Source organism: Gorilla gorilla, chromosome 1 (genome assembly GCF_029281585.2).
Source record: "Gorilla gorilla gorilla isolate KB3781 chromosome 1, NHGRI_mGorGor1-v2.1_pri, whole genome shotgun sequence".
Lineage (NCBI taxonomy): Eukaryota > Metazoa > Chordata > Mammalia > Primates > Hominidae > Gorilla > Gorilla gorilla.
In genome coordinates, this window is record NC_073224.2 from 54235898 (window position 1) to 54249036 (window position 13139).

At 38.1% G+C, this 13139-nt stretch overlaps 1 protein-coding gene and 1 pseudogene across 11 annotated transcripts in view; one reads left to right on the plus strand and one right to left on the minus strand.

Annotated features, from left to right (window-relative positions):
• Positions 1 to 13139, minus strand: part of PPP1R12B (protein phosphatase 1 regulatory subunit 12B) — a 237926-nt gene that overhangs the window by 60104 nt on the left and 164683 nt on the right. The window lies entirely within an intron of this gene.
• Positions 1130 to 1247, plus strand: LOC115932315 (uncharacterized; annotated as a pseudogene).

Genomic DNA, 13139 nt, shown 5'->3' on the forward strand with positions numbered 1-13139 from the left:
TGCAGAGTATGAGAACTACATATGCACTGTTCTAAGAAAAACAAACTTGTGAGGTTCTTGAGGCATGGCAATGTTTGTGGGAAACAGGACCAATGTGAGAATCAAATTTATTAGATTCCTAGAGTCTACTGCTTAGCATGCAATACAGTAAACAACTAAGCTCCATGATGACTGAATTGACTGGCATACAACAACCACAAATTGTTCTCTTTGAGCACAAAGGGCATGTAAGAGCTAACAGATGAGTGTCCCAGGCATGGTTCTACGTGGTTTGTATGATATTGCATATGATGTTACTAACTAGGCTGGTCAATTTGCGTGGTGATAACAGTGTGTTACTGGAGTTAAAGTTACAGAGTCAATCTCTATATGCTTAGTTAGCACCATATTAAAACAAAACAAAATTTTTTCCATGCCACAGACTATTAGTGACCTAGCTATCTTACGGATACATGCTGTTGGTCATAATATAGACTGAGAGTGTCCAAAACCCATCATTACAACTGGAATTAAAATAACTGGAATCAAAGAGCAAAGCTGGTCCACACAGAAGGATGAGCACAAAGTCAAAGGTCCAATCCTTAAAACCTATACCACCTAGGTATAATCAGATGTCTTTTTCTAGTGCTGTTTGTGGGAAGTATTCAGACTTTATTTTGGTTTTTCTTTGCCTCAATTCTTAGCCTCTTTTTGTTGTTACTAAACAAGTTGGAGGCAAAACAATCTAGTGTAGATTCTCGCTTCCTTCTTTTTATTTTCTGAAACAGTTTATGTAAGGCAAGTATTATTATACTTGTTCCTTGACAGTTTGATAGAATTCATCCCCCAAATTACTCTAGGCTTGGTGTTTTGGGCAGGAGGTTGGGGAGGTGGTGGTTAAGTATGATTAAATTTCTTTAAAGGTTACGGGACTTCTTTGTTTTGCCATTTCTTCCTAAGTCATTTTGATATTTTATATTTTCCCAGAAGAGTGTCCACTTAAACTAAGTTTTCAAGCTTATTGTCATAAAGTTGCTCAAAATAATCTTATATTTTAAATATGTTTATCTTAATATTGTCCCTATTTCTCTTCCAAATACTATTTGTTTACACCTATAGTTTTTCTCTAGATCAGCTTTTCAAAGGTTTACTGCATTTTACCCTCCCTGATGGGGCTCAGTGTGCAGCAGCTGGAAAAAGTAGATGCCCTGGTTATGTATGCAGCTCAATTGTTGTACGTGTTGCTTTAAGGGACCTTGAAGACTCTTCTCTCTCCCTATTGTTGCCAAAATAACTGCCTCTGATCTGTTTTTGTTTGCATCCCAGGCCCCAGACTAGCACGTAAGATGCCTTTGAGAAGTCCTAGAACACTGCAGTCAAGGTGGACATTGGAAAATAAAAAGGCTTATTGAATTTTCTATCTTTTCAAAGAACCAGCTTCTGGTATTAACACTATTTCTACTGCTATTCTGTTTTCTGTTCATTAATTTCTGCTTTTATCTTTATTTTATTTCATTCCTTCTACTTACTTTGGGCTTACTCTGTTTTCAACTTCTTGAGTTGAAAGCTTAGCTCATTTATTTTCACTTTTTCTAATTTTTTAACCTTAAACATGTATTTAAGGTTACAGTTTTCTCTCTTTAGCTACTCTACAAGATCTAATGTGAAGTAATTTCATTGTTGTTCAGCTCTATTTTGTAATTCTCATTATAATTACCTCCTTAACCATGCAGTATCTACAAGGAAGTTTATACTTTTCAGAAGTATTCTTTTCTTCTTCAGCTAACTTTTTGTTGCCATTACAAAAAAACTATAACCCCTCCATAATCTCAATTCTGTATCTCCACATCATATCTTTCCAGCTTATTCTTTCTACTAGGGTGATCCTGAACTATTGTTCATTGTTCAACCTCATGAAATCTCCACTGTCTCTCATGCTCTTGATGTCCCTTCACTCTCCTCTTTATCGAGCTTACATTCCATGATTTATCATTATTATCATCACTCTCCCCTCTCTCCCTTCATAGTGCTTGGCAAAACTATAACCTTGTTTAAATCCAATTTTCTGCCTACTCCACACCTGCACCTGTGCAACTAAATGTGGCTGGAAAAAAACATACAACCATGCTCATTGGTCTCAATTTAAATTCATTACTTTGAACCTTTAGTGGACTCTAATGCACACACAGATACTTCCCTAGTCCATTTACTTTCCTAGATAAATACTTTACCCCTTTCCCTTTTAACTCAAACACCCAACACTTCCTTCCTCACGTTCTTTCTTGGCTGCTGGTCTTGCTTTGTATTTCACTAAGAAAACTGAAGCAATCAGAAAAGAACTTCCACAAACTATTACCACATTTAACCACCATTTACCATCTCCTCACTTGTTACCATTGATGAATCTAACATGCTTCTATTTGAAGTCAAATCCTTCAACTTGTACCCTAGACCCTACTCAAGGACCTCATTACAGCAGTTCTCCATTCTTCCTCCCACATCATCTTTTTGTTGTTGTTGTTGTTGTTCTCCATTGGGATCATTCTCACAAGCAAACATGTAGCTTAAAAAACACCCTTTTCTGGCTGGGTGTGGTAGCTCACACCTGTGATCCCAGCACTCTGGGAGGCCGAGGCGGATCACCTGAGGCCAGGAGTTTGAGACCAGCCTGGTCAACATGGTGAAAGCCTGTCTCTACTAAAACTACAAAATATTAGCAAGGTGTGGTGGCGGGCACCTGTAATCACAGCTACTCGGGAGGCTGAGGCAGGAGAATCACTTGAACCTGGGAGGCGTAGGCTGCAGTAAGCCAAGATTGCACCATTGCACCACTCCAGCCTGGGCAACAGAGCAAGACTCCATCTCAAAACAAAAAACATCCTTTTCTTGACTCTCCCCAAAAGCTGCCACTCCATTTCCTTGCTAACTCCCCTTCCTGAAACACTTATCTCTAAAAAAAAAAAAAAGAAAAGAAAAAGCTTTTCTCAATGTTTTCAATTCCTTTCTTCTCAATGTGGCTTAAAATTACTTCGGTCAGGCTTTCTGTCCCACTATTCGAACAAAACCACTCTTATCAAGGTCATAATGTTATCAAAATCAATGGTCAGTTCTTAGTCTTCATCTTATATGACCCTATCAGCAACATTTAACACTGTTGACAACTACCTCTTTCATGATACATTTTTTTTTTTTTCACTCACACTGGAAAGGACACCAGATACTTCTTGGGCCCTCCTCCCTTTTCTATATTTTCTTTCTGTTATTTGATACAGTCTCATTGCTTTAAATATCATCTAAATACTCCACAGCATTTTGGCAGATCTGTATAACCAAACTGCCAAAATTTCCAGTTGGAAATCTAACAGGTATCTCAAACCAACATATCTAAAACTGGATTCTGGCCACGTGTGGTGGCTCACACCTGTAATCCCAGCACTTTGGGAAGCCAAGGTGGGAAGATCACTTGAGGTCAGGAGTTCTAGACCAGCCTGGCTAACACAGTGAAACCCCAACTCTACTAAAAATACAAAAATTAGCTGGGTGTGGTGGCGGACACCTGTAATCCCAGCTACTCGGGAGGCTGAGGCAGGAGAATCACTTTGAACCCAGGAGGCAGAGGTTGCAGTGAGCCAAGATCGCGTCACCGCACTCCAACCTGGGTGACAGAGTGAGACTATCCAAAAAATAAAAAAATAAAATTGGATTCCTAAGAAGTCATTACATGAAAAAAAATACTTGCACATGCATGTTTACAGCAGCACAATCTGCAATTGCAAAAATTTGGAACCAGACCAAATGCCCATCAATCAACGAGTGGATAAAGAAATTGTGGTATATATATACACACAACATGGAATACTACTCAGCCATAAAAAGGAATGAAATAATGGCATTTGCAGTGACTTGGATGGAATTGGAGACCATTATTCTAAGTGAAGTAACTCAGGAACTGAAAACCAAACATTATATGTTCTCACTCATAAGAGGGAGCTAAGCTATGAGGACGAAAAGGTGTAAGAATGATACAATGGACTTTGGGGACTCAGGAGAAAGTGTGAGATGGGGGTAAGGAATAAAAGACTACACATTGGGTACAGTGTACACTGCTTGGATGATGGGTGCACCAAAATCTCAGAAATCACACTAAAGAACTTATTCATATAACCAAAGATTACCTGTTCCCCCAAAATCTATGGGAAAAATAAATAAATAAATAAGATTGGCTTCCTAGTTTTCTTCCCCAACCTGCTTCATTTGCAGCCTACCCCATGTCAGTTGATGGCAACTCTATCCTATCAGTTGCTTAGGTCAAAAACCTTGGAATCATCTAAAATTTCTCCCTCTTTCTGTCACATCCCACAAGCCCTTCCAGGAAATGTTGGCTCTACCTTCAAATATATCCAGAATCTAACCAACTTTCAACAACTGTATTGCTACCATGTGATCCAAGCCCCTGTCATCATTTCTTGCCTGGATTACTGAAATAGCTGCTCAGCTGCTACCTTTGTCTGAAGTCTAATCTCAACGGAGCAGCTTGAATGATTCTTTTAAAACTTAAGTCAGATTGGCCGGGCACGGTAGCTCACATCTGTAATCCCAACACTTTGGGAGGCCGAGGCAGGCAGATCACAAGGTCAGGAGTTTGAGACCAGCCTGACCAACATGGTAAAACCCCGTCTCTACTAAAAATACAAAAATTAGCTGGGCGTGGTGGAATGCACCTGTAATCCTAGCTACTCAGGAGGCTGAGGCAGGAGAATCGCTTGAACCTGGGAGATGGAGCTTGCAGTGAGCCGAGATGGCGCCGATGCACTCCATCCCGGGCAACAGAGCAAGACTCCGTCTCAAAAAAACAAAACAAAACAAAAAACAAACAAAAAACAACTTAAGTCAGATCACATCACTCCTCTACTCAAAATCCTGCAATGGCGCCTCATTTTGTGCATAGTAAATAACAAAGGCCTATGATGCTCTACATTCAGATGATCTGATTCTCTTTCCTGCTACTCTCACCTGTCATTTATTTCATGTGTCAGTATTTTCCCACCATATGGCCTTTGCTCTAGCTGTACCCTCTTGCTAGAGGACCTCACTACACTACATCTGAAGAAATGTTCTTCCTTCAGATATCTTTGTGGCTAACTCCTTCTGCTTCTTTAAATCTCAACCTGTCAATAAGATATACTCAGACCCACTGTTTATATTACAACCTGTACTTTCTCCATCCAATCCTCTTTATTCAATTCTCCTTTCTAGTTTTTTTTCCAAATTGCATCAGTGTCTAACATATACTTTATTATGTTTGTTGTTTATTGTCTGCCTTTTCATCTCCCTGTACTCCCTGCTAGAATGTACACTTCAACAGGTCAGGATCATTGTCTATACTGTTGACTAAAGGATTCCAAGAACCTCGAACAACATCTGGCAAATATTGGACAAATAAGTATTTGTTGAATGAATGAGTGAATGTTGATTTTTCATTTAGCATGGTCACAATACACATGCCCTATGTGTGCTATATATCTGTTAGATTAAGCTGGTTAATTATGCTGTTCAAATCCTTTATGTTCTTGAGTATTTTTGACTGTTTGATATACTGGTTTCTAAGAGAGGTGTGTTAAAATCTGCAACACTGACTGTGGATATTCTATTTCTTGATAATTCTGTCGGTTTTGTTTTATATATTTTGAGAGTACATTTTCAGTATCTAAAGTCATTTTATATCATCTTCGTGGATTGTTCCCTATTTATAAGTGAGACATATATTTCTGTCATTTGCTGTTTTTAAGCAAAAACATGTTCATGTTTCAAATGATGTTCATGCTGCCAGCTTTCACTTGGTGGTAACCAAGAGAAAATTTTTCCTGTCTTATACTTGTATTTTTTTATCTTTCAGTGTTACTTTGAAAACAGCATATGGAAGGATAATCTGACTATCTCTCTGGCTTTGTAGATTAATTTATATTATGACTACTTACATATTTTATTTTGTATTTCCTATTTCCATGTTTTTCCTTTGCTTCTTTTTATCTTCTTTCCTGCCCTCTATTGAATGGAGTGAAAGCATTTAAAATATTACCTATCTTTTCTCTTTCCCCTACTGATTGAGGACTTGTACCTTCTATTTCTATATTTCTATTACTATACTGGATACCCTTATATTTAACATACTTATTTAAATATATATTTTTTAAAAGTCTATAACATTCATCTGTATCTTTTCTACTCAAAACAAGGACTTTAGCACACATTTACATCTTTAATACCATATTATTATTGCTAAGATTTAGTTCTAGCTTTTGAAGCATATTAGCTTTATCTCATATTTTAACACTCTTTGCTTTAGTATTCCACTTCTTTCTGCATTTATTTTTCTCTTTACTGAAGAACATCCTTTACTTCTTTTATCACCAAGAGTTTGTGAGTTGAAAACTTAGCTTCGTGTATCTGAAGATGTGTTTATTTTGCTCCCACTCTATATATAAACCACTGTATGAAACTGGAAGCTCAGTTATTTTTCTACAGCACTTTGAAGATACTAGTCAGTTTTCTGGTATCTACTGTTGCCAAAGCCTACTGCCAATTTGACTACCATTCCATTATTCAGAATTTTTTCTTATACTTGTATTCAGAATTTCAGATTTTCTCTTTATCATTAATTTCCTATGATTTTATTACCATGTATGTAGTTGTGGATTTATCTATCCTGTGTTACACATGGCAGCATTTTCTATTTTGAAGACTCAGCTTCATTTCTGAAAAAATTCTTAGCTGCAGTTATTGTTATTATTATTGCCACTTTTTTATTCATTCTTTTTTCTCCTTTGCAACTCCTAGCAGATGTATGTTAGAGCTCCTCAGGTCATCTTTCATGTCCATCTTTCTCTTTCATTTTCTTCTAACTCTCTCTAAACTGCATTCTGAAAGATTTTCTCAGTTCTATTTCCTAATTCTCTAATTTTCTCTTAAGCTATAGAAAGTATGTGCAGTCTAACTGTTCTTTTACTTCAATATTGTATTTATAATGTTTTTCACTTCAAGATGTCTAAATGCTTCTTTGTCACAGCTTTCTCTTCTTGTTTCATTATCTGTTCTTCATTCTGTAAAATCTAATTTCTTCTGTACATATATTGAGAATTTTAACTTATTTTTAAACTCTCATCAGATTGTTCTTCTTTTCTCAGGTATAAATTCTCTCATTTGTTGGGTTCTCTTGACTGCTTTTTCATGATCTTAGGTTTTACTGGGTTCTTTGTAATGTTTTGGGGGCTCAATTTTTATGATAACTAAAAAATGTAAGTACCTGTATCTATAGGGCAGTTTTAAGTTGCCTTAGCTTAAATCTGATAATGTGCCAACCTTGAACCAGACCTTAAGTTGGTAGCTCTGGGCCTTCTTTCCTCCTAGGTAGCCCAGTTCTGAATTTTTAGCCCAAAAGTATTTTGGGTCCAAGTCCTATCTTGAGTGGTTTCCTGCGCTTGCTTGTGACTGCCAATTCTTCTTTACTTCTGGTCAGGAACAAGCAGCTTATTCCTGGCTGTGACACTGCTGGGATAAGTTAGATTAGCCCAGCTCCTATTTGTATTGTGCTCTTGGGTCCTGGGTTCATGCACAGACAGGATCATTGCAAAAAAACCTGGTCCCAATTGCCCATATCCATTCATAGCACCCCCCGATCCCCTGCCATCACAGTGGCTTTTCTATTACTGGCCAAAAGAGACTTTTCTTTCTTATTTTTAAGAATAACTATGTATTTTTTAAAACCTTTAAAAATATTTATGCATAATTTCTCTGTTTTTGAATGAGAGGAATAAGATTCAGGAGTATTCACTCTGCCACCCTGACCTAGAAGTCCCAGAGTAGCTTTCACTTTTGAAATAACAGCAGTTCAATTTTCCTGATCTCACCAGTCTGTAAACATTAGCATATATACTCAAAATTCAAACTTGAATAAGCTGTAGTAGAGACAAATTTCCATTATTTGGAATTTGTTTACATTGAAATAAATAATAGATGTACTAGGAAATCAGAAATGGAAGGAAGATGACTTTAAAAAGGTTAAGAAACTTGGGACAGCAGCAGACTTTACTGTAAATCTTATGTACAAACTCCATCACTGCTTCCCATAAATGGAATCAGACTGAGCAAAGAAGAGGGTACTTTCCACAGCACCAGGAAGAGCCACTGCAGCCAGCAGAGTCCTGTAATAAGTACCAACCTGCACTCCTGCACCTGGAAGACAGCCATCAGCTTAGTGGAAAGAATGCTGGACTGGGAATTCTAGTTCATTTTCTACCACTAAGTCATTGTACAGCTTAGGCTAAGCCAAGCCCTCTTTTGGGCCCCAGGTTTTCCATCTGTAAAATAAGAGAGTTGGGCTAGAACAACTTCTAATGTACCTTCCAGAAATAATTTTCTGTGACCTTAACAGTTTGGTACTTTATAAGTAGGCTGAGTCCTCCATTCTTCAGCTTGCTCAGTAATAATCTGCCAGGTAAAAGAAGAAAATAATGTGTTTCTGAAATCAGTTTTCAAATCAAATGAAAGAATCACCAGATGCATATTTTTGTTTGATCACCACTCTACAAAGGAACAGCCTGGTAGCTGGATGAAGTTTCTGTGTGGGTGTACACACAATCTAAGTTTTAAATAGAAAAAGCAAACCAACCCAGACCAAAACAAAAACCCTCCACACAAGTCCCAGACACAGCAAATGGTAAGAGTTCTTTTCTACAAACATGTCTGTTTCTAATAGCTGAGAAGATCAAAAAAGAAAAAATGTATCAAACTGACCAGATATATGTGTAGATAAAGAAAAAACTAAGGAGCATGCAGCAAAGTTACAGGATATGAGAGATTTGACTCTGCACACTGCAAAGTCTGTACAATTAGAAATTTCATGTGAACAGAAATGTAGGGAAGACAATGAGAAAAGAAAGGATAAAATTGGAGTTCCACTAAATGGAAGTTAAGAGTGGATTAATAATTTTTAAATTGAGGCCAGGCACAGTGGTTCACACCTGTAATCCCAGCACTTTGGGAGGCAGAGGCGGGCGGATCACTTGAGGCCAGGAGCTTGAGATCAGCCTGGCCAACATAGCAAAAGCCCATCTTTACTAAAAATACAGAAAAAAAAAATTAGCTGGGTGTAGTGGTGAACACCTATACTCCCAGCTACTCAGGAGGTGGAGGCATGAGAATTGCTTGAACTCTAGAGGCGGAGACTGCAGTGAGCCAAGATCACACAACTGCACTCCAGCCCGGGTGACAGAGTGAGACCCTGTCTCAAAAGAAAAAGAAAAAAAAAATTTTTTTTAATTGGGTTGAAGTGGCAAGGAAAACTCAAGATTAAATCTCAGAGCTTCCTAGAGCCTTGACTATCAGCCACAATAAAAATTTATGTGAATTGTTTAATTTCACCACAATGCAGTAAAAAACCAAACTGATTCAGATTTTATAGGTCTGAAGGATGGAAAGTTGGCACACAGCTAGCCATAATCCCGAGTCTTCAAATAACATACTAAAGACATACTGTTTTCTAAAAAAACAATAAAAAGCATCTTATCATCTACATTGCTATTTGTGAGGCACAGTGTATTGCATCAACACTGCTATATATGTATAGACAGACTATATTAAGGGTGAGTGTCCAGCAGATTTCTATCCACTATTGCATACTTCCACCAGAGCTGAAATAGCCAATCAGTCAAAAGAGAGGGATAAAGTTCTCTGACAAAATTCCCACTCAGTTCACGAAATAGCCACTGAGCAGTCTTCACTTTCACGCAAACTTTTTGTAAGTGTGTTACCAAAGCATTTAAGGGGGGGAAAATTACACAAATAACAAGGCCTCATTAAAGAAAATTTGGGAAATAAAGAAAAGCAGGGAAAAAAGTCACGTTTAGTCTCATCACAGAAATATAACCACTGCTAACACTTTGCTCACTTTCTCCCTGGTCTCTTTACCTGGGCCTGCTACATCCTTATGGTTGTAATCAGATGACATATACAATTGTGTATCTACTTCATTTAGTAATACTATACTGTAAGCATTTATCCAAGTTATTATACTATCTTTGTAACTCACTTTTAAATGGCTGCCTTATAATCCACTCTATTTTAAGGAAACACCCCTAAATGGCTAGCTGGTGGGGAATGGTAAAGCAAACTATGATTCATAGTGTTCCATTAGATGGATAAATCATAGTTTACTTAACCACTGCCAGAATACTGGACAGTAGGCTGTTTCCAATATTTCCACTATTATAAATAGCTAAACGAGCTAAATCTGTTTTGTTCAATAGTGCCTAATAGCCTTCCATATAGTAGGTACTCAAGTATTTGTAGAATGAATATTTACAGAGCTGCCTATATATAACATACCTTGTGATAACAATTTCTGTGCATAAAATCCCCCTCCTTCCCATATTTAGAACTGTTTCCCAGAGATACATTTTCATAGGGGGCTATTCTGGGTCAATTTGGGACTTTTGTCAATCTAGCCATTTGCTCCTCAGAAAATAATGACTAATTTGCATTCCCAACAGTAAAATATGGGAAGGCCCATTTCACCACATTCTTAGCTAAACTGGGCATTATCTTTTCAAAGTCTTTGCCTATCATGATTGGTAAAAAAATGTTACTTTGGCCGGGTGCAGTGGCTCACGCCTGTAATCCCAGCACTTTGGGAGGCTGACGCAGGCAGATCACCTGAGGTCAGGAGTTCAGGACCAGCCTGGCCAACATGATGAAACCCCGTCTCTACTGAAAATACCAAAATTAGAAGGGCATGGTGGTGGTCGCCTGTAATCCCAGCTACTTGGGAGGCTGAGGCAGGAGAACTGCTCAAACCTGGGAGGCGGAGGTTGCAGTGAGCCGAGATCACGCCATGACACTCCAGCCTGGGTGGCAGAGCAAGACTCCGTCTCAAAAAAAAAAAAAGATACCTCATTATAATTTTAATTATAGTTTCGAACACCAGTAAGGTTACACACTTTTTCTTATGCATGTTAATTGTCTATTTTGAAATAGCTTTCTAATAATCACTATCTAAATCTAATTTATTCCTGAAAGGTCAGTTGTGGGTTGCAGTAACAACAAAAGCCCCAATATTTTTAGGAAATAAATTCTGGAAGGAACTTAAGGAACTAACATAAATACATAGCTGAGAACAGCTTATTCACAGAGCAAGTCTGGAACACTGCAATGTGCTTTTATTAATGGTAAAGTTGGAGGCTAGAGTTCTCAGTTCCTCATTCTTTCTTCATATTTATCTGTTATATAGTTTTGTTTTATTTGCGATATTTGTCTGTGGGTGCTGCTGTAATTTGGGAGGGGAGAGCTGGGAGGAAAAAATTCCTTTAATAATTCTTCTAAAACTTTTCTTTTAGGAAATAATTCTAGATTAACCCAGAAACTCTTAAGAGCTGTTTTCCACAATTGTACTCTGTAAAAACTTCTTTAGCCCAGATAATCTTGGGGTGACTTAGCAGAACCTTGTTAACCCTGAATTAGACTTTCTCTCTGAAAACATTTTGTAAACAAGTAAGCTAGACACAGAAAAGGCAGAAGCATATTCAGAGAAAAAATGTAGGTCTGGGCAACATTACCAGTGATGAGAACCTGATGAAAACTGACAATCACAACTCACTAACTAATCCAATAACTAGCTCTTTTCATAACTGTTAGCATAACATGTGGAAAATGCTCCTTTGCAGCAGAAGTATAATTGCCTTTCATTCCTTCAAGATGCTCTTGCAGGAGTAGGCAAGAATGTTGATCTGCCATCTATTCTTAACAAGGAGAGAAAGCAGAAATGTGGACTAAGGATTGTTAGGGGAAAACAATTTAGATGGAATCAGGTACCACAACGTGCCAAATGATATGACGATTAGATCTGTTTGAACCCTGTTTAAGCCTTTATGAGGATTTTTTTTTTTAACGGCAAACTATCTTGGAGCTCTGCCCACAAGGCAAATGGCTACTAACCAAAGACTATTAATTCCCAGAAAATCCATCAAAATCGTTATACGCAGATGAGTCACAAAGAGAAGATATCATCCTTTCATGCTCCCCAGCCCCACTCCACCAAACTGCTCTCACAAGTCAGCAACATCTCCTTACTGGCAAACCTACGAGATACTCTTCAGCTCTCAAACTACTGGATGTGATTACAGAGGACTATTGGTAGCTATAATTTATCTTTCCAACCCTTTATCTCTTTCTCTTCTTTTGATAACAGAATCCCTATTTCCTGTGGGGAATCTATTCCATGTAGCTGACCCTCTCCTAATCCTACCCCTATAACAAGTGGTACCTGCTGCTCTTGTTTCTTCTTCATCATTATGACCAGCACTACCACTACTGTTATCATTATGATCATCATGGCGGCTAAGATTTATTGATAATTTACTATGTGCCAGACACTGTTCTGTCCACTTTGTATGTATTATCTCATTTAAAGAAATGACCTATGTGATAAGTACTATGATTTCTCTTATTTTAAAGTTAAGGAAACTGAGACACAGGGAGTATATAATTTGGCAAGGTTACACAGTAAGTAGCAGAGGAGGGACTTGAATTAAACTTGGTTTCAGGGTTCAGGCTTCACTGCCTCTCTCGCTAAATCTCATCTAATTTCTGGCTATAGAAATTGGTTCAGGGAAGTTCATCTGATCCAGGAAAGGTCAATCCGATATACCAACACTACGAGGCCAGGTGTGGTGGTGCACACCTGTAATCCCAACATTTTGGAAGGCCAAGGTGGGAGGACAACATAAGCCCAGGAGTTTGAGACCAGCCTAGGCAACACAGTGAGACTCCATCTCTACAAAAAATAAAAAGAATTAGCTGGGCATGGTGGCACACATCTATCATCTCAGCTACTTGGGAGGCTGATCACTTGAGCCTAGGAGGTAGAGGCTGCAGTGACCCGTGATCACACCATGCACTCCAGCCTGAGTAACAGAGCAAGATCCTGTCTGCAAAAACCAAAACAAAAAACAAAAAAAAGATATATGGACACTAGGATAGAGAAGGTCTTTCTTCCTCTGAAGCCTATGCAAAGAAGGCAGCAGGGATCTGAAAGTTTCAGCTTCCTAGATTTAGCTATGCCTAAAGCTAGGCCAGGCTAAATATGCAGATTTTCTAGCTACATAAGC